The sequence below is a fragment of the Anser cygnoides genome, chromosome 5 (genome assembly GCF_040182565.1).
Source record: "Anser cygnoides isolate HZ-2024a breed goose chromosome 5, Taihu_goose_T2T_genome, whole genome shotgun sequence".
NCBI lineage: Eukaryota > Metazoa > Chordata > Aves > Anseriformes > Anatidae > Anser > Anser cygnoides.
In genome coordinates, this window is record NC_089877.1 from 16,225,301 (window position 1) to 16,247,980 (window position 22,680).

The window sequence follows — 22,680 nt, forward strand, 5'->3', positions numbered from 1 at the left end:
AACCATTAAGATTACTTATCTTTCTTGCTTCCTGCAGGGTATCTTTTAGCTGCAGCATGATAAATATTTGAAGTTCCTAATTATAAAACAATGGAATTCTTTTAATTAATATTATCTCATGAAAAATGAACTTAACTAAAAGGGATTCATGACCCCTCAGTAATGTTAAAGAAGCAGACATTCTTCAGTTCCCATTCTTAATTTCTACTTCTCTCAGTATGCAAAAATTATTTTTTTTCCCGTTACGTATGGGGGATTCTTCCTGCTTTTTACAACTCAGAAAATTCAAAGATTACTAAGTCAGATTTAAAGTATCATTGCCTCCTGGCACTTCTACATTTAGAAACAAACCTGGAAAGCATTGGATATTGTTACATGTAAAAATGAAGCTCCTGAAGCATTTGAAGTCAAAGCTCAGTTTGATCCATTACTGTACTAGGCCAAAGTGCAAATATTCAGGGAAAAAAGTATTAGCTATATATATTCATAATTCTTTACTTTGTCTCCATCATTTAAGATAAACCCTCAGGGGAGTCAGTTATTTGAACACATTAGCAAGCTAATGCCATAGGCAAGAGTTACAGTATTACCCAATGGAGCTCATCCTGCTCCCAGGGAAGTTAAAAGGTATTTTGACATGAGCTCCCATAGAAAGAGTAGCCAGTACAATATTTGCGATTCCTGCAATAAACCGAGGAAAAATGCAAAACCTGTTGCTGCATGCTTGCTAAGTCTTTTACAAATATAGCGGATAAATCTTAAGAGCTGCTTTGTATACTCAAATATTTACATAAAGTTAGTCTGTTGTTTCTACAGATGTTGATGTAAGCATACTGAAAATAAATTATTTGAGGCACATAAAAGGACTCCAGTCCCCAACAGAGAAAGAAAACCATGATTTTCTGTATTAGAAATGCATGGAACTGATATGAATGGACTTAGGTTAGCATAAGAAGACCGTATCTGTTGTCAAATACTAGCATGTCAAGACCTTGATTGAATTACAGTTTTGTGTTTTTTGACATTTATGCTATCGATATATGGAATTCTGTGTCCTATTAACTCCATGTTTGCTTTATACTGAAAGCTCTTTTAAAGCTGTGCAAAGTCTTTGAAACATTGGAAGGATGCTCTAAGTAAAGAAGAAAGGGAAATAATGTCTGTGATGTGAGAGTTTTGCCTTTCATTCACCTGTGTTTTTTCTTGTTGTAAACATCCTTCCCATTATCACAATAACATTTTACCTTGCCTTCAGTTTTCACAACTCAGTCCATCACTAGTATCGTCCCTGAGTTTGAATGATGGATGGCCTGTACATGGTGCTTATTGAGTGCTGTGCATTTTACACAGGACATGTCAATTAAGACCATGATGATTATAATATTTGACACTTACAATGAACTTAGTGTATAGGAAACATGAAATCAAGATAGCAAAATACCTACCTGCACATCAGTATTCAAAAAAGGAACAGGAAGTCATGTTATTCTCATAGGTTTTAATTTCTTCTATCTTCTTAAAGCAAGGATATTTAGTACAATTTATTGGAAGTCACTGCTTTAAAATTATTGTTTGCTCTTAATTATGTTTTTATTCTCTGCTTATCTAGCAATCTCCAGATATAGAAGATTTTTCTTTTCTTTTTGGTCTCCGTAAATATGTGATGACTCAATGTATGAGTAATGCTTTTGCTATGATTTTGGCATGATAATGTCTAATTTCTGAATCACTTGTTTAATGTAAGATAGGCCCTATGATAAATTAATTATATGAACACACTAGTATCTAGCTCCCTTAGGTAAGGATTACAGACACAAATTTGATCCTATTGTAGTCAGAGAGAGTCTGGGCCTGAATTCAGAGTTACATGGTGTTATAAGAGAAAACACAAATATACATTAGTAATCTCTGTGTTTTGCTAGTGTATTCCAAAGAGAAGTGAGACTAATACTTGATTGTCTTCACACCTTAATATTCTATTTTACAAGTGTAAGTGGGAAATGATCAAGGACAATAATAATAAATAATAAAAAAAAAAGCTACATCAGATATATGATGTAGGAATCGTTGAGAGATTAAATAGCAGTAAATCTGCGAGTTGAGTACTCTTACTTTCATTTTAATAGGCATGTGAAAATAAAATGTGGTGGGTAAGTTTATCCCAAATGTGCACTACGAGGCGGAGATTTTTCAGTCAGACTTTAGGAATCATAAATGCAGCTGTTTGCCTTTTGTTTGTTCTTTAGCTTATAGCATAAATGGAGTGACCCTTTGTCGTGTCTCAATGCAATTCAATTTTACTTTCCCTGATGCCCAAACAGTCAGTCATGACCAATAAGCAACATCATATTGTTATGTTTCCCAAACACCACATGAATTAAGATATTACTTGTAAGATTTTTGTACTTTGTAGTCCTAAATTGTAGTAATAGAGATGGTCTCAAGAAAATTCAGAACTTACTAAAGTGATTCAAAGTTCATTTGAACCACCTATTGAGATAATGTTCAATGTTGCAACAATGGCTATTAATAAAATTATATAAATTGCTGTGTCTGATGTTTGGTCAATCCTTGCAAAACTTAAAATGCATCTACATTGAATTTGTGATTAATTTGATTTTTAATGTAATAATGAAAACTATTGTTACTATTGTTATTATAGCCTTGGAGACAGTCTCAGCTATCTTTTGGTTGTCTTTTCACAGTTTTACTCTAATTTTGGTCTAGTATTTTGTTCTTAATTACTTGGAAAAGAGAACACCTCCATGGCTGAACTCATTCTCAAAGGTGAGTTCAACTTCCTGAATGAGTGATAGAGAAAATATTAAAACTTCAGCAATTATTGTTCATGACTTAATGTTCTAACACAAATTTTTAATCTTTATTTCTTGAATAAAAGACTTATTTTATCTTTACTCATCAAAATAATGGCAATTGAACTCTTGAAGATTAAGCAAGAGATTTCTTAATCTCTTGAATTAATCCCATTATTTCTACAAATACCCTACCTAATTTTAAATTATTCATACCTTCCCTTTTTATTATTGTTCTTCAGATCTCATAAACTGTTACTGTCCATCTTATAGTTTTAACCATGCTAATTTATACTTAGTTATCACTTTTCCTTCCCCAGGTTTTGAGATTTGTTTTGGCAGAATTTAAACAAATAAAATAAAAAGTGCAATATATAGAGCACAGTCATTGATTGCCTTCCAAGTAAATATGTATTATCATTAGTATGGCTTATGAAAAACAAATAGGTGTATATGGAGGGAGGTGATTTATATTAATAGATTAATGCACAGAGCTGTAAAAAGCAGTAACAAGATGAAATTATGAACAAGAAATTATAGGATGAATGTCAAGAAAATATATGGTCATGGCAAGTTATATGTTCGTATGCAGATAGAATTGCTGTACACTATCATTTGAATCAACTGACAGTGTAGTAGAATAGTATTAAATAATATGTTGTACAGAGTAACTTCATTGACAGAGGAAGATGACACAAGGGATAGGCCATTCAGGTCTCTTATCTATGCAGTTCACTGCCTGAAAATGAGTAATTGTCTCACAGCAAAAGACTTCTAATCCGCATACCAGGTTCAAACCATCTCTGGTTTAAGCAATAATAATTTAGCGGAATGTTTCTTAAGCAAAAATTTATCTCTTCATCTTAAATGATTAAAAAATAATCAAAATTATAGTTCAAGCATAATTCAGCTGTAATAATAATGCCAACAAAGACATCTTGAATTTTAAGCAAATCCTATTAAACAAGGATGTATTTACCTTGGATTAAAATGGGATATAATATGTAAGAATAGCTCTAGGAGATGATGCACTGTTTCAGACAAATGCCAGCAAACAAATATATGATCTTATTGCTGCATGTAATGTATATCAGATGAGGTAGTGAATATCACACCTTTCCACCATGTGCAATTCTTTAAATATTCTTACTTTTTTATTCCTGCGTTGGAGGTGGACAAATTACAACATTACTCTTTAGAAAAGCCTGCTACTACTGACAGGGAGAAATATTTCCTGTAGCCAGCTGGCGTCTAGTACAAAGCTGTATGAGTGCATACTCTTTCTTCCTTTGGAGTATGAGAGAGTATAATAGTGTTCAGGCACTAATTAACTCATTTAAACCTTGCCTTTTTTTTTTTTTCTTTATGACCCAGGTGCCCTCTTCTAGTTAAAAATAATCACAGAGAAATAACAATTTCAAAGATTTAGAAAAACGGTCTGCTATTCAGACAACCTCTGGTAACAACTCTTGCACAACCATGTGCCTGTGTGAGTGAGGATTACAATGGAAAAACTCTCTGTCATGACAGTTCTACATTGGCAGGAAAGTATGTGGTATTAACAATAAAAGTGTATTGTTTTTTTTTTCTTCTGCAGTTATAGAGAGAATTATGCATGTTTTTTTTCTTTGGTAAGAAGAGAGTTTTCTTGAATGTGTTTCCTCTGTAGAACAACTCAGCAATCCATGTATAAGTAACCAGACAATGCAAGAGACAGGGTTAATTTTTTTTTTTTTTTTGACAAAAGTAAGTTTATAAGTAGGCTTAAGGAAATGCACTCCATTTGGGAATAATAATAATAATAATAATAATAATAATAATAATAAAAGACCCAAGCCAGAAACCTAAAAATTGGGCAAAAAATTGACTTGCACATGCGAAATATTACCATGATATTACTAGTAGCCACACAGATGAAAAAAGTGCCTCAAGCTGGTTGGTAAAGCGAGTGTACCTAGAACTCACAGGAGGACTGATTGCGGGTGCTTGGCTTTTACCATTCAGCATATAAGTAGCATGGAAATTTTACCTTTTTAAGATAAACTGATCTGAAAAGCTGTTATTGATCATCATTGTATTTTATTTGTAGGAACCAAAATTTCCCAAAGTCTGGTTAGCAGATAGAGCGGCTTTCAGTGCTCTCATTGGCTCATGTGGTTTTCAGCCCTGGCAGTAAAATCAGTGGCTTCACAGAAGCCCCAGTATTCGCCCTCAGCGACTGTCCTCTTAAAGAGGAGTGGTAGTTTATCCAAGGTACTAAAATGTTCTGTTCTGTGCTGCTCCTCAGTGAATATGTTCCTTCACAAATGCGGTTATTATTTAAACCACACATTGCTTTTAACAAGGCAATGTTCTTAGGGAGAAGCAATATTTCACTGCATTTCCTGAGATATTTAAAAGAAAAAAAAAAAAAAGATCAGGTTTTCAGACACACATGACCTTCTTCAGATTTATAGCAATTATATTTGTGATAGCCACCTTCAAGAAGGAGCAGATAAGCACTTGGAACAATAGAAAAAATATGGTAAATACTGCACTCTGCAAAACTTTCCCAAACTGCAAAAAGCCAAGCAACCTCTACCCCTGACACATGCTCTCAGGTCTCAGGGTTGAGTTAGAAGACCTTTCCCGCAAACAGCTGGGACAATGCAAAGCACTGACCATGAGTTTGCCAATACACTGACATTTCAGCTAGTCAAGGGGTGAGCCTGTTATTTTTAAAACTCTTGCAGTGACAGCATCAGTTGGTGCTTCTTCCGTTGTGAGCTGAGCCAGGTATGGTGGTAAAACAATGCCAGAGCCTGATTTCTCAGCTTTTTGTATTAGTGTGTTAAATCCAGAAAAAGCAGAAAATGATGGGGTTTGTGCAGACAACCATCGGGAACTTTGTGAGACTTTTTATGCATTTCCCAGAAATGTCTTCTTTTAATCTAGTTGATTTGATCAAAATTAGATAAGCCCATCTTACTGAGACTTTATGTGTGAATGTTGGTTTCATGTAAATTATCTGTCTGTATAAACCCCTAATACTTCTCTATGCATTGCTATCTTTCTAGATCTTTGCATAGTAATTTTTTCTTTCATACTAATGGTATCTACAATCAAACAACTATAACTGAAGTTATATTAAATACTTCTAACCTATTTACTTGGTAACTTAACCTATTAACTTGGTAATCTTAACACCAACCTGGGGGTACTCACTATTTTGTCTTGAATAAGCTCTGTAAATTCCTTACATGCATACCCAGGAAAATGGTTTCGTTATTCAGTATTTTCTGTCTTTCATTCCAGAAATGGTTCTCCGCTTCTTTTTCTTGGAAATCTACCCAGTCTATTTGCAATACTTTTCTACTTTAATTTTAAGCTGGAATGGAAAATGGCTTGCATCTGTAGCAGAAGCCAAAACTGCAACAACTAAGACTACTGTGTCTTATGAAAACAGATTAATTTTAGATGAGTTTCTAGTGAATGCAAACCCACCCAGAATAAAAGGAAAGGATTGCATAATCAACAGTGGAAATGTTGATGAAGTGCTAACCAAAACGTGATCTCTTCAACCCTCAAGCATTCAGGTTACTGTCATTGGCATTAACAGGATTTTTGTTCACACATTAAGGAAAAACAAGTCTATAGAGCATTAGCAGCCATTACTACATATTAGTCCAAAATGAATAGTAACAGAAACTAAAGCAACCTTATGCTTTTCTTTCCCACAAGTGGTGTACAATCATTGGTAATAAACACAGAATAATACAGGAATGACTATTCACAACCTTATTCAAAATGTTAGTTTTGTATGTAAGCATGCTTGTTTCTCTGGTGAGATAAGCTTAATCTGTTCTGATGATCCTGTTCTGTAGCCCTACGCTTGTCAAGATTTCTGTAAATGTTCCATCATGTCAAATATGCATTTTTTAATTTTGAAAAAGTTGCTTTTGTTGTAGCCAGGGCTGTAAACCCAACATTTATAAGTCACCTCCTATCTTTTCTAAGAAGCAGTTTCTGCCTTTGTTAATGCACAAGGAATTTATATCAACAGAACAAAATCACAGGACTTGTATGTTCCTAGAGGATGAGGGCTAGAACTGGTTTTATTATCTACAGGTCAGGTTCAGAGATCTTCTGAAACATCCATGTGCATAGTTTACCTTAATACTAGAGATGATTAAAAAGAGTATGAAGAAAAAAAAAAATCTTGCATAAGAAAAAAATCTACAGCTGTTTTAAAATCTCCATGGAAACAGAAATTATGATCATTCAGACCTTTAGAAATGATGAACATTTCAGTGTTTCAAGCTTTGGCCTTAATTCCAACTGAATCCTTATGCTGTCCTAATTCTGAGATCCAGGTTGTTCACAAGCAAGTGAAATCCATCACCATGAAATCTGTCTTAGAAGGCCCTTTTTTTTGGCTTCTTTTATAACATACTGTGGCAGGCAGGTGATGGAAGTGCAAAATGGAGACTGGTCTCATACAGACCTCTCAATGTTCTGACATTATCTTGTCTCCAGACAAAATCTGCGTCCTAGAATGAAGGATTGAATAGATACATTTTGCAGTTGCTTATTGGTGAGCCATCACTCAGTGATGTGGTAATGCTAAAGAAAACATTCAGTTCCTCCTAATGATCATTTTCTCCTGGGCAGGATATCTACTCGTACAGGAATATTTCCAGCCTTACCCTGCAATTCCTGGTAAATGAAATATTGTCACGCACACAGAGCTGAATCTCAGGTCAGGTGTGTTTCAAGTAACTAAATTTAACGCTGTTATTGTTGTATAGTTCTTATGTGCCTTTAAAGATAGAAGCTGGGTCTCAGGGCTCGTGGTGAAGGGCAGTAGCAACAGAGTGAACATCAGGCGGCCTGTGACAGGATTGCTGTGATGAGCCACCTCTGTTGGCAGGCTCAGCATGGGAGTCCCAAAGCAAACAGACACAGAAGGTAGGGAACAGCTTAATTCCTTTTGAATGACTGGTATGAATACTCACTAGAAGTGATTTTTTTAGGTAAACGTGTGTGTCTACAGAAACTGAAACAAACTTTGCAGGATTTAACAAACAGCTAAGAAACATTTATCTTACTTGAGGAAATGATACATTAATGTTTAAATGGCTTTTTTTCGTTAAGTGACTTGGTGACATAAGTGGCCAGACATAGCTATCTTAAACAATCAGAATTTGACAGTTTACAGATTTTCCCCCAATTAATCAAGTAGATTGTTGTTCACAAAAAATATATCTTAATCTGCTTTCAGTATTAAAAAACCTGCTAAGAATTTTTCCTGTGAAAAAAGGTCCAGTTTCTCTAATATCATTCTTTAGCACAATCTAATACTAGAATTATTTTATTAATATTATTAATATTATTTACTCATCTAAAAGTAGGATTTTGGTCTCAGTTGATCACATACCCTCCAGTTACAATCTGTAGGACAGATGGATGTTTTTACATGATGACTTGTCACACCCTACAAAAAAATGCAATACACGCTCTCTGGTGTGCTTGTTCCCTCCTTTGACTGGATGGGATCCAGATGATCAGTCGCATGTTTTTCTGCCTTTGACTTCCTTACATTAAAGGTAATCAATGCCATCTAAAGTGCACAGTTTTGTATACAGTTAAGCATGTATCTCCCCAGTTCTAGCTTTCTTTATTAAAGACGTTGTACAGTGCTGCTTGATGCTGTGCATTTACCTGAAAAGGTTCAGGCAAAAGAAGACCATAATTTAACTAAAAAACAAGATATTGTTTTTTGGAACAACAAGGTTATTCTCATAGATAATGACTGAATATCTGTATTGCATTTATACCATTGATTCAAGTTGCATAGTCTTCTAAAAATTTTAAAGCTTTCCCTCAACCAGATGAAGAGTCTTCTCTGTCTGTCTCTTTGATATGAATAGTTACAACAAATTGTCTTTCACAACGGGTACACATTCAAGCACTGCAGGAACGGGAAGGAAAGCTTGCAGAACCCTGTGGGCATCGCACAAGATTTTAGTAAAATATTATAAATTATACAGTCACAAGAACTGTGTGAAATAGTCTGAATCTCTAGCGAAATCAAAGTGAACATCGGGTATCAGAATTAATGATTTTTGTGAGAGTCCTGGGCTCATTAACACAAAATCAGATCATTAGCAGGAATTTCTGACTCTTTGCCTATCCTCCTTATCTTCTGTGAGAGGCACTTGTCTCCTCTTCCCAGCAATCCAAGTGACACTTACAGGCTTTTGTGGTGTTCTTTTTGTTGTTGTTGTTTTTAATAGGGGAATTACTGGAGCTAACTTAGGAGGTTGTTGGCCCTAGGAAATACTCTGTGGAATATTGCACTCTCAATCCTTTCCAGTCAAAGTGATAGTATTGTAATTTAGGATGGCAAACAAAGTGTGAGCCACAAGTAGTCTGGAAAAGTATTCAACTGAACTGTTTAGCCTAGCAGAGAAAGGTGATAAATGCATGCTCGTTATGTGTGTCACCCTGTTAAAAACTACTTTTGTGCTTTATAGTATGATATCAGGTACAGTGAAGCCTAAACGAAATGTTTTCTGTAAGTAAACAGAGAGAAAAAGAAAAAATATATATCCTTTGCTAAGTCCAAAGTTCAACATATACTGATTTTGATTTTTGAAAAATATAACTATCATAGAAAATAAATGTGAAAATTAATAGTGAAAATTAATTTCTCATTTCACTTCCAATATGTGAAAAAAAATAATGAAATACTAATACCGATGCAGAAAATAAATGGAGGATTTTAGATAATTCCAAGAGATTAGGGTTTCATCTTTTTTTTATTACCATTAAATACTAAACAGCCTCTTAAAATGAAAAAAAAAAAAAAAAGAACTTTTGTTTGTTTTTCCTCTGTATTCTCTGTTTCAGCTCCTCTTGCAATCAAGTTTAGGAGATTTGTTACTAACAGGTTCATGAGAACTTTTGTCTCCTTAAAAAAAAAAAAAAAAACAGAGAGAGAGAAATGTGAACACAAAGCATTTTCAGTGTCTGCTTTTCACAGCTGATGTCCTTTCATTCCATAACTTTATTTGCCTGAAAGTCCCTGTTGACCAGGTTTCACGCTGTGGTTTGCTTGAAAATTATGGAATATTCACACTCTGAATGTGACTCTAGAGACTTGTATTTTTGTGCACAAACTCACATCCACTGCAAAGAAAAACCTCCACTGACTCTAGTAATAAATCACCATATTACAACCATCAGGGCATTTAATTTACAACTCAAATCAATTGGGACTTGCTGATGCTAGACAGTAATATACTGTCAGTTTAAAAACCTGGATATTGCAGCTCAATGCGGATGGGCTGCCAGTCAGCAGAGTGACAAAGCGACAATTTATGGTTTGTAAAAATACGGCAGATAAATTGCAAGAAAAATGCACTGACTTCAGCAGCATAGTGTGTGCAATATGTTTGTGCTGAAAGGACTGGGAAAGGTGGGAAAAAAATACCTCTATGAAACTGAAATATTTTATTCACTTTAATATATGCTGGTTTAAAGGATCTGTTTAATGATTGAGACATTTAAAGAAAAGTAGTGAAACAAAATGTATATACTGGATATTGTCCTGGATAGTCATCTGACGTAAATGGATGTAACTTCCCTAGAGCTCACCTGAGCTGTATGGAAGGGTGATAAGCACAATGCAGAGGGTGCAGATGGATACTGTTCATGCTGCAGGCTGCTGCTATTGCATGAAAATAGCTAGGGGTTTATAAGAAGCAGGATAATTCTTCTTAGTGGTAAAGCAACATGAAGAAAACAAGAGAAACAGATCTGTACCTAGACAAAGGCTTAATATGTCAAATGTCATATGGTCAAAAAGAGGAACAGTCCTTTTGCACTCTTGCAAATGTTTTTCTTCTCGAACTGAAAGAAAAAATGTACATACGGCTGCTACTTCCACTGTACCTCAGTTTTGGACAGGAACCCCATATAACTTCTGGTTTTCTGACCTTGGTGTTTTGTTGTTGGCATTATTGGTGGGGTTTTTATTTATTTATTTATTTTATTTTTAAGTCTGTCTGGAAATGTAAAAATAGTTTTAAAAAAACTGCAAGTTTTCTCCATACCAGCACTGGCCAGGCCTGGACAAATGGCGTCAGCCATAAGATGGCCGAATCACATCACTGCATGTGATTTATTTTCATGAGATTTTCTGCCTCTTCCCTCCTTAGAAACAATTTTGAAAGAAAAGAATTTATTTGCTTGTGCATTTATGAAAAGGTGAAATGTTGAAAATATTAATGCGTATGGCATGCAAATTATGAAATATCATGTATAGTGAGTATGTATAAAGCATTCTTTAACCTAATTTGTAGGAAACTGATTTTTTTAAAGTGATCTATAAATAGGAAAAGGAGGCAAATTTGTCAAATACCACTTAATTGGTGTATTTTTAAACAATGAACAATCTAGTTAGCTTAGAAAAATCAGCAACCAGAGTTTATATAGAGTCATTTTTATATTACCTCTTGGAGTATACATAATTCACATCCTAAACACATATTCAGCTGCGTTGTACATTTTTAGTGCTGTTCTGGTCTATTGCATACTGTAATTAATGTGCATTTTCTTTTTTTGATTGAATTCGACTGCCTTCAAAAGCTATTAGAATATGAAGTCCCCTACTACACTCTCCAAACAAAAGAATATTAAAAAGCACATTAAACAATTCTTGCTGTACACCACCCCACTGTAACTCAATCTTGACCCTCAGTGTTATTTAGTTTCTAAATTAGAATAGGAGGGTTGTTATTTTGTACTCATATCTTTTCAAGGGTTAGCCATTATCCTGAAATTCTCAAGTCTGATGACAAGAAAAATGATTTTTTTCACATGAGCTATTTCTGATAAGACTGGTGGTCATAGAAAAGTCACTATATAGCTGTTGGAAGTGGCACAGGGAATTATGTAAGTGGCATAGAAGTGGAATTATATGAACTCCTTTAATCCAGGAGTATTGTCATCATTTACACATTAGGACACGGTAAACTATTTAGCTGTTATTTATTGAAAATATTTATACTTTTTTTTTTTTTTTTTTTTCCCAGAATGGTCATAAATCCTCAAGATATTTGAATCATTACCCTAACTGCATAGGTAAGTAACATGGGGCTCATGAGATTTAAGTAAATGCTTAATGGTCTCACAGTTACTCCAAGCAAAATGAAAAAAATACTATGTCATCTGACTACTTCTAAGTGCAGTAGACATTTTTCTATCATGAAATGGATTGTAATTGACAGCATTTTTCAATAACAGATTAAAGGACCTTCATTCTTCAAAGACTTATCTAGGTAGAAGTCATGATAAATATGTAATCCAGAAGCTCTTGAGGTCCAATAATTCTATTTTAAATCTTATAACTCTTTTTAAAACATTCAGTATTCCCCAAATTCCAAATTAAATTCTAATATGTCTTCTGCCCAGACACAGTCTTGCATTTCTACTGAAGCCAATTCTTGCTGGGGAAAAAAAAAAAAAACAAAAACAAAAACACTGCTGATTTGTATTTTTGAATGCTTGTATATTTATTTTTTTATTATATATTTTTTATTTCAGAGGGAAAAAACACATTCAATAAATTCACATGAATCAGGGATATCTGAAATACAGATTGAAGGTTTTTTTTTTCTCTCTCTGTTTTTCCTTATTCAGCTAAGTAAAGATTTCTACTAGATGTTGCTGAACATAGTCATTAAGAGTTAGGGTTTTAAAAAAATCCAGTTTCACATCAATACTGGTCCTTTCTATTGTGAAATTACTTTTTCTACCTCATTTAATGTTAGAAACTTGGCAATCATTATGCACTTTTATTTTTAACTTCTTTTTTGATAGATGCATGTGTGAAAAACTTGAAAATTACAAAGATGGTTTTGCTGCTTACTCCGTAGTAAGCTGCTGCTTTTTAGTTTGCAGGAAGATGCTGAAATAATACAACAAACTACAAAACTTTCAGTAACTTATAAATGAATTTAAGCATTTGTCCCAACCTGTGCAGGACATTATGTGCACAGCTGAGACCTTCTAGGGATCAGCCAAGCAGGGTAAGTAGCCCACCTAGTAGTAAGGAGCTCATTAAGGGACATTATAAACGGAGCTTGAGGAGAAGGGAGGTTTTCCTTCCTTCCTCCCTCCCTCCCTGTTTAGTAGCTGCTTTTTGTAAGAGCGTATCTAGGAATTACTACAGAAGCTGCACTGCATGAAAGGATGTAAATTTTTTGCTTATAAAGCCTTGGTGAAATGCATCGGTCTGTGCTATCAGAAGTGTGGTTTATCTGTTCTGAACTTCTATTGTGAACTAGTAGATGAGGACTTTTGCTTATTTTCCTCATGAAATTAGTAAGTCAGAAAAGAAACATAATTAGTGGATCAACTCCTTCTAAATGTTGTTTAGGGTGAGATTTAGGACTATGGAGTCAGAAAACAAAAACTTGAAGCTACAGAATAGAAGCTGGCTGTCATAGGAATGGCTTGGGTGCTGCTGTTTGGTTACTGCAGGCCCCCATTTACACCTGGGAGGGCAAAACACCCTGTGCTGGACTGGTGGAGCTGCTCAAGTATTGCAGGCCAAGGTATTGATGTAAGTTCTTAAAAATGATAAAGGAAAAATGTTTGGCATAATATAACAAAAGGTGAAAGAGTCAGTCCTTTGTTTGATAAAGTAAGGATATATCTCCTGTCAGTCAGTTGGCTATTCTTCTCTTGATTTTTTTTTCTGCAGCAGGTAACTATAACTTCCTCATGGTTGCATAGCAACTGAACCATGACCGCATTAGTGTTTAGCGGTAATTATAGCTTTACTGAAATTGTTTCAACAGAAATAAGTCTTCTCTGCCCATCTTTCCTCCCTTCCCTGCATGTAGGTTATTTACCAAGATTTTGGCTTCCTCTTTGAGATAAATGGCTATCAGGCCGAATAAAAATTAGCGGCTGTGCAACACCTCATTAATAAAGCAGGTCTGTTGTGCTCTATAAGTGATAAATGTGTAAAGCTTCCCAAATGGTGAGGGTACAGACAATCCTTTGCTCATCTCTGTATACACATATTAATGGTACAGCCCAATTAAAATTTACATGGGTATCTCTGAAGGCTGCCATTCCAAGTATCAAGAGGCATTTATGTCTCTAACTTGCAAAGTGGAGAGCGTTAGTAACTGATATTGTTGAATTATCAGTTGTCCCTGGAAACAAAAGGCTTTCCAGGATCTGTGCATAATGATGAATTTTAAAACAAAGTGCACTGCTAATATGTATTACTTTATCCTCCAGTTAGATTCTGTAATTTAAAAATTTGCATTGTGGAGGCATAGTCTTTCTCCTAAGTGGATACAACTTTCACTGCATTTTGAATTGTAAGCAATCAGACTTTTAATAATGTTGTCCTGATATGGATGAGACAATCTCTGCTGTGAACTTTCATTTCTGCAGCCTCTCTCTACTCCAAAACAATACTTTGCAAGACTTATTTAAACTTTTTAACCTGAAGACTTAATTGGCCTGCCTTTTTCTCTACATTCCATGCATTATCTTACGTAAGATGACAAACATCTCAATGGGCTAGGTGAAAAATACCAACAGTATCCTTACAGTTTCTATCTACATCCACCTGTAAGATTCTTAACTTATGGAAAAACAGTACTAAAACTTGTTAGGATCATTTCACAGAAAGAACAAAATGGTATTACAATAGCAGCTGATGTATAACACAAGAAAAATAAGAATATTTTAGTACCCCTTATCTACCTGTTCATCAATAACTTTTGCTGAATCAGTCACTAAATACACAACAAATTCATACTCAGAACGTTTCACCAACCTCTTCTTGAAGATAGAGCAGTACTTTGAGGTTGTATCCTACATTCTCCTGCATTCAAAATGAGATAACAGTAGGAGGGCTTTTGTCTGATTCTAGCTAGCAAACTGTGCTAAATATCTTCCTTGACTGAACATGGCTTTTCAGTCAGATTTGCAATATAATTTGAACTAAAAGAGAATACTGGTGTAACATACTATTTACTGGACTGTTTTACTATACCACCTCTAATGTGACTGGTATCAGGAAAACAGATTTTTCTTCCCTTGCCCTTCTTTAATTAGTGATGAGCTTGATTAGGACTTAGAAACACAACAAGTAATATTAAAGTCAGTATGTTTCTCTCTTTTTTCATTATCAGACTTTGAGTAGAAAAAAGGAATAAAATGATTGGTAATGCACCTGGAACCCTTCTTATTTTCAAGTTGATTGATACTGCTACTACTTATGGTAGGGTTGGAAGGACAGAGACGAATGCTGCAATCCACTCAATAAAATTATGCAACTAATGCATAAGTAACAAATTAGCTGCAAATGTGCTTAAGTAAAAGCAGACCTTTTCTTTTTATTCATTGGTGTACATAAATTTGGAGGAAAATTCAAATCTCTGGCAGCAGTAATACATCATTTTTATCTTTGTTTCCAGTGTCCTACAACTGTACAGAAAGGAGCTCTGCCTGAGGTGATATAGAGCAATACAAAGAATGTGCTATAAGCATAAAGTGGAAATATAATTGCTCTCTAATCAAAAAGACATTTTTGATGTCTTTCTCTATAATTATATTACTCCTGAAAGAAAAAAAAATGTGTAAACATCAAATCCAGGATTGAGCATGGTTAAAAACCCCCACAGGAGATACTTTTCATGAGACTCTCACTCCATTTAAATAAAAGGTAGTATATATCTCAGTGAGGAGCAGAGCTCAAGATAGACTCATGAGGGACACTGCTGACTAAGTAGATTTTGTGGGCTCAGAACAGCAATCTTATCTGTATAAATGGGTCTTTTGATTTAAGATTGATGCATAATGGAAAACCACTGTGCTGGGTGCCTCTATAAAACCTAATTTTCGTTAAGGATTCTGGCTCACTCTTTGGTGTTTTGTACTGATTCACTTATTTTGTTTAAAATGTACTCCTCAGTAAGCAATTCCATTCTGTCTGACAAGTGCCGCAAAATCAGAGCACAGGGACACCTTTTCTTCTGATCAGTGTCTTACTAGACAGTATGTGTTATCTGACAAATAACTGCATAACCATGGTTTAATCTCTTCTTTGTCAGTGTGTTTTATTTTTTCCATAATGCTTTGAGACTCAATTGCTCTCTCCTCTATGTCCATTACTTTAATCTACTACTGCTGTAACTATGCTTTGCTTTTGTTTTCCAGGATCAGTGTAGATCAAAGGTTAGTTTTCCTGAACAAGGAAATACTAAAGTGTTCTTAAAAATAGAAAAATCAAGGTAGAGCTCTAGTACATCAAGTTCATACTTCTATCACAGACATCACTAGCAAATTCCTATAGATTTAAAAAGTAAAGCAAAAACACTTTTCTCAAACAGTTGTGTTCTGAGAAGGAATAAGTTTTCTTGAAACTTGGAGCAGTCACTTTTTATTCTGAAGCACAAATATGAACCTTAGCAATCATGCTTGAGAGTCAAAGATATACAGAATAATAAATGTACAATTCAGTTGTGGTACCTCGCTTTTATCCTTTACTTGTACGTCAGTTGGAGCCTAGTTTTCAGTCCAAAGTGCCAAGTTCTTTTTTATGTACACTGTTTGATTTTTTTTTTCCTTCGGTGTTTTTCTGCTCAGTCTCACAATGCTGATTTGCTGAGGTCTTGAACTCCTGCTGTTTTCTGTAGTTGACAAGGCTAATCCATACAATTCTTCTATACATACTAGTGTTAAAGGAACAATCACTTTCCTCTTATCTTTACTACCATGTAAACTCATCATGGAGACTGAGTTGATAAGGAAGTGCTGATTCGTCCTTTACTTTGGATATCAAGGCAGAGACCCTTAAGTGATGCGCAGTAGGTTTATCTTAGAAATGCAATGAAGCTTGCTTGGGTTTTACTAGAGAGGGATGTAACCCATATCCCAATTAGCTGTTTATTAAATGAGGTGCTTGATGGGAGCTCGCTGCTGTGCTAGGATAGGGACATTGTTTTGACAGCAGTAAGAAAACCTTTTCAAATACAAAAGTTAAGCTATGGTTAAAGAACATTGCCTCTGATTGACTAAACTTTGGAGAAGAAAAGCAGTGTCTTACTGTGGTAGAAACTGTTAAACATGGTGATAAATACTCTGCATAGATTAATAAAAGATTATCTTGATAAATTTTAATATTATTTCAATGTGAAAATTAATTATAAAACTAAAGTCCTATTCAATCAGAAAAAAGGAAGGATACCTTACACGAGCTAATGTTTTTCTACTGTCTTCCTGTAAATGTCCAGAAATACAATGGATTTTGCTTACTTCATATGAAATCTAGAGGAAATAACATACATGAGAGAGGTATTAAAGTGGAAATCAGAAAAAGAAACTGTTTTGGCTACTGCGTTCTCCTCTCTTGATTCTTCATGCAATAATGAACCCCTTTTCAGTGAAAATAGGCATTATACAATAATACAAACTGACAAGAGAGCTGTAATAATTATGCAGGATTTGAAAGGCCTCGCATACTCAGATGACAGGGATATAAAGGAAATGCTATTTAATGCTATATATCATGATTTTATATTCAGGATAAATGAATAATTAACAATGATGGAACAGCTAATGCATGCATCTTTGACCACAACAGAAAGAAAATTCCTAATGCAGATCTCAGAACCAAATTAGACTGAAGAATGCACAATGCACTACTGACTTGCACATCAAAATGTTCAACACGTTAGATTTTAATAGAAGTTGTCCAAGTTAGTGACTATGTTAGTGACTATGAAGTGACAAGTCTATGACTATTAGTGACAAGTTAGTGACTATGAAAGTTCTAGCTTCTCCTGGTGAATGAACATCTGTTGAAGTCTGATGCACCATAGTTACAGAAAATGTTACCTACAATTTTTAATATTTGCAGTGTTTTTCTCTTTGTAAAGTCACACAAATGCCTAGACAGAAGGGAACAGGAAGATCTAGCTAGATCTCCATGCCACTGATGCTGTTACGCTTTGGTTTTTTTTTTTTTCCTGGAATTGTTCTTATATTCTTAATATACATTGTATATTGTTAATATACATTGTTTAAATATCCCAAATTCACCCAACCATGATTAATGACTTTTCAGTTAAAATGCTTTTTCCTAATGTGTGAACTTTATGTTCTTCAAGATTACTATTACAAAACTGTGGTAAAACAAAAATCAAATTAGAGTAGTACAGATGATTACTGCTATAACCACCTTTTTATGTATGGGGGAACCATCCTGTGTGGTTTTTGTTGCTTTTCCACTTCTACATATTTATACCTTAGTATGGTAGGAAAACTTGAGAGTAGGATATCCATTGAGGCTGTAATAATGCTGAGTGGGCGAAATAAGTCCCTCGAGTATCTTGAGCTTAATACATCCATGAACTAAGTTTACCTCTTTTTTCCCTCTGAGGCAAACCACTCATGACTTGAATTGGCTGAAATCCACTGAAATCTGTAAGCCTTTTCTTCAACACCATCTATGATCAGATAATTATTCCATATTTCTGCTTTGGAGCTGTCTTTTAATGGAGGGCACAGAATTCTACATTTACCTTATTATATTTCCTTTATAGATTATTTTTTCAAGTCCATTTTGAATTCTTATCACTTTTATTGGAAGTGCTGAAGCTGTTTCTCAGGTGGATGACATTCACAACTTTCTGTTCTGTTGTGCAAAATCGTTATTCAGAATATAAAAGAATTCAACTAGAAACAAAACTGTAATGGATCCCACTTGAAAAGTCTTCCTAGCTTCTCTAACAGTTACTAGCTACAGTTTGAATTTAGATTTCCAGCCAGCTGTGCATACCTTATTTCACCCAGTTATATTTCTTCCCTTCACTTAGAAAAATGTCATATGAGACAATGTCAAATATCAGATTGATTTGACTGGATTTGTCCTTGAGAAATCTTTTTCAGTTACTTCTTAGCTTAATTTCAAAGGAAATTAGGCTTCTGCAATCACACTGTGTCTGTTCTTCCTGATTAATAACCTCTTTTCAACCAAATTTGACATTGACCAGAGGGATAGAAATCTCAAATATAATTAAATCTCTGTGCACTGCAGGGAAGTAGGCAGCTAGGTAAATGAAAAGTGCCTTTTATAAGATAAAGACTGAAGATTCAACTCATCCAGAGACTAGAGAATCCATACAGGGAAGATGTTACTAATTGCCTGACCTTGGAGAAGTTTCACTGGGTGCTCAACATCTTATGGACACCATGAGCCATAATAGCAGAGTGCTATTCTATATAAGAGAAAAAACATACTTCTGATCTTATCCATGTTTGAGTGAAATACCTCATGTTTTAGTACTTTCTTCAGGCATCAAGGTTAGTGATAGGTTTATAACTTTTCTGAAGTTTATATGACTGTTTACTCTCTATTTCTCTTGAAAGTTACCTTGCATGATTTTTTGCAAAGAGTTAGTAATGGTTCAGAGACCACTTCTGAAAGTTTCTTAATGATTCTAAACAGGAATTTTAGCAAGCTGTACCAATATAAATACAATTCATATTCATATGTCTGAAATGTTACTTTATTAGCTTGTCTTTTCCTGAGAATTAATTTTGCTATCTGATTATTTCTATGAAAGCTAAACTAAGGAAGTTGTCTCTCTTCATATATTGTCTATTATGTACATAACCAAACATGGACAGAAAAAATACTCTTCTGCTTTCCTTCATTTTAAGGAATTGTATTTTGTTGCTTTTTATGTCTCTAATGTTCTTTACCTACATTGCAGCCATTACTCTTTTTACTTTTCCTTCGGTAGACAACTATTTCCATTTACTACTGAATCAAAGAAGAATTAAAGAATTCTTCTTGACTTTCAGACTAATAGTGAGGCTTTGATGCAGACATACCTCTGAATTGTGGTTCTACCATGTGTTAGTGTAAGTTCTCCATTATTCCTTTTACAGTCGATACTATATTGATTGGCTAACGCAGAGCTTGAGATAGAAGATTAAGAGGCAAGTCTTGATGCTGTACAGATTACAGTTTACTTAGATATTCAAATATTTTCCAGATGTCTTTTGTTTCTCTAAATGTTAGTTTCTGTGGGTGGAGTAGAATTCAGTTTTAAGTTTATCAGGGTTTATAACAGCTATGTCAGGGATCAGTACAAACTTAAATAATAGTTACCTTATATCTATCTTCAGAATATGCACATATAACAATGAAAAAATAACCTTTCTGCTTACACAAATGATGTTTTGTGCAACTATTCCCTTAATACTTGCTTTGTTATTACTTGTAATCTACAATAGAAAACAAAATGTACAAAAGTAAAAGGTATATTAATTTGTTTTATTTCTAATATCTTACCAAGACCAAAAAATACAGAAAGAAAAATTTACTTATTTTTGTGTATTTCTGCTCAATTTTCTGATGGCTGAAGAAAGTTGTCTGCATAGCAAAAGGGCAGATGGAGCTGGAAAATTAGTCTGCAGAGCATGGCTAGTAGTGCAAGCTGCAGATCAGAATCACATGCTGTTAAACTGTCCCCAAGTCCCTTTCTTGCTTTATTTTACAGTCTGCTGAAAGATGCACAATTCAGGAAGGAGTTCTGGCAGTTTAAATTAACACAAGCAGAAAGAAATCCTTTAATTTTGCCTAGTTAAGTTAGCTGCTTGTGGTAAATATTTTTCTTTCATCCCACCAAAATGCCTTTGGTTTTGCTCATGGAAGGTCTTTACTATATTGCCCTAATTAATAAATAAAGCTTAAGATAATGAATGAGGGAAAGAAAAAGCAGCTTAACTTTTCCATAAAAGTTGACAACATTGACTATACATACAAAAGTGTTCTAATAAACTGGCTTCAAGAGGCAATCAAAAGATATTCCTGAACTCCTAAAACTATACCAAGTCTCTGTCTCTGGTAGACAAAAGCAGGGATCCAAGACTTGAGTGTATTCCTGAGACTGAATAGCCTGCTTTTATTTTCAGTTTTGGGTTGCATTTCCTTGTGTACATACAAATTCATTAGGTTATTACTGAGGTTCCCAATTTATATTGTTGCTTAGTGAACGGATGGTCTTGCTACTTCAGGGACTTGGGCAAGGTAATTCTGTACTTAGGTATTATTCATAATGACATAGATAGCATGGCCAAAGTATGTCAGAAATGGTAGGGACAGTTTAATTTGTCAACTCCAGTTCCTGTTTACTACAGGTACCACATCATGCAATCCATTTCAGAACTGATAGAGTTTTTCTTTAAATGTAGTTCAACTAAGGGGGAATTTCTGACAGAAAATTGCCCAATGCCTGCAAAATCAGCAGTTTTCTACTTCTTCTTTCCCTTTTAAAAGACTAATATTCTCACATATACTGTTGACAGCAAATTCCCCACCAACCCTTCTGCTGATTTTTTTATTGTCCTTATTTAATAGCTAGCTAGATAAGAGAGCATAGCAAACTCAGAACTATTAATTTAGAGTACATAATGGTATCTCCATTTCTGATTGTAGGCTGAGGAACCACACTATGCATTTGAATGTACAAATCATTTTAGGAAATCCTTAATTATCCAGAAATTCTTTAACTGTAGTTATTTGAGGTTAAAATCAGAAGTGCACGCATCGGTAAGATGAATCCAAGAACAAGTTGTTAAAGTTCTGAACTTGATGGCCTTTCTACAACCTTAGTTAATTCTAACTTTTGGAAACTGCAGTCTATCTGGTATGTTCATACTATCCTGTAATACTTGCAAGTGTAGAATAATATTTATATAACATTCTGAGAAACTACTGATGGAAGAATACTTCTAGTTATCAGGCTTTTCAAAAGTCAAGGAGTAATCTTGGTACCTTCTTGTGTTTTTTTCCAGTTGTAGATAGCATATTGACATCAGTTACCTTCAGCTGGAACTGTTGCTGCTATGGAAGAGTTTCTTATTAAGTGCTTGAGAAGAAACCTTGAAAAGAAGTCAGAATTAAAAAAAAAAAAAAAGTTTCTGTTTGGCTCCACTTGCTTTCTAAATGCAGAATTTCTATTACTGAATCGCACACACACAAAAAAAAAAAATGGAAAAAGATGTTAAGACTCCAGCAGATATGATTCAGTTTTATCCCTGATAAATAGAGCTGCGTTAAAAATACATAAGGAAGTGAACGAACTCTTTCCTTTTACTGATTAGAGGTGTGACTTATCTTATTCATCACAAATGAGTGTTAAATTTGTTTTTAGCACAGCTTTATAAAATGATCCTCTTTGTTTACTTACCAGTAGTAATCTAGGCCAGACTTCAGTGATAATGAGAACTCCAACTAGATGACCACGCTTCTGGCAGAATATCACGCATTTATTTGTACAAATAACTTCACCTACAGCAGAACCTTTTAGATATTCATCAGTAAAACAATTGTTTCCATATACACAGAAAAAAAAGGCAGCAAAACCAATGAAATGCAGTTTTATTATACTTAAGCCAGTTCTCCAAAGAATATTAACTTTTTTTCCACTATTTGATCAGTTAAAACTACAGTAGCTAAAGTGTAATACACATTACTAAATATTAGAAGGAATTAGATTGGGAAGGCTTTTTCAACATGAATTTGCCATACTTGCATTCAGCTGGCATTGTTAATCTTTATTTACTTCACTATGCATGTACATATATTTGTATACATACATATTTATCTGCTTGCGTAAATATATTAGTTGTATTTATAGAAGCCATATTAAGGGTAAGCCATATGATCAGGCTGATAGGAATGTGGCTTGGCAGGATGCTGGTAGCATCCACTCCTTTCACAGTGGAATTGCTGCTCAGCCTCTGCCAAGTTTCAAGGTGTGATTGAATGGACGGAACATGC

The 22,680-nt window shown here is 34.5% G+C and overlaps 1 long non-coding RNA gene across 2 annotated transcripts in view; it reads left to right on the forward strand.

Annotated features, from left to right (window-relative positions):
• LOC106044287 (uncharacterized) overlaps positions 1–22,199 on the forward strand; it is a 157,181-nt gene extending 134,982 nt beyond the window's left edge. For both annotated transcript variants that reach the window (XR_007157497.2, XR_010831695.1), the window contains exons 3-5: positions 11,891–11,939; positions 12,752–12,886; positions 21,693–22,199. This is a non-coding gene — a long non-coding RNA (uncharacterized lncRNA). The remainder of the gene's footprint in view (positions 1–11,890; positions 11,940–12,751; positions 12,887–21,692) is intronic.
• Positions 22,200–22,680: the final 481 nt, after the last annotated feature.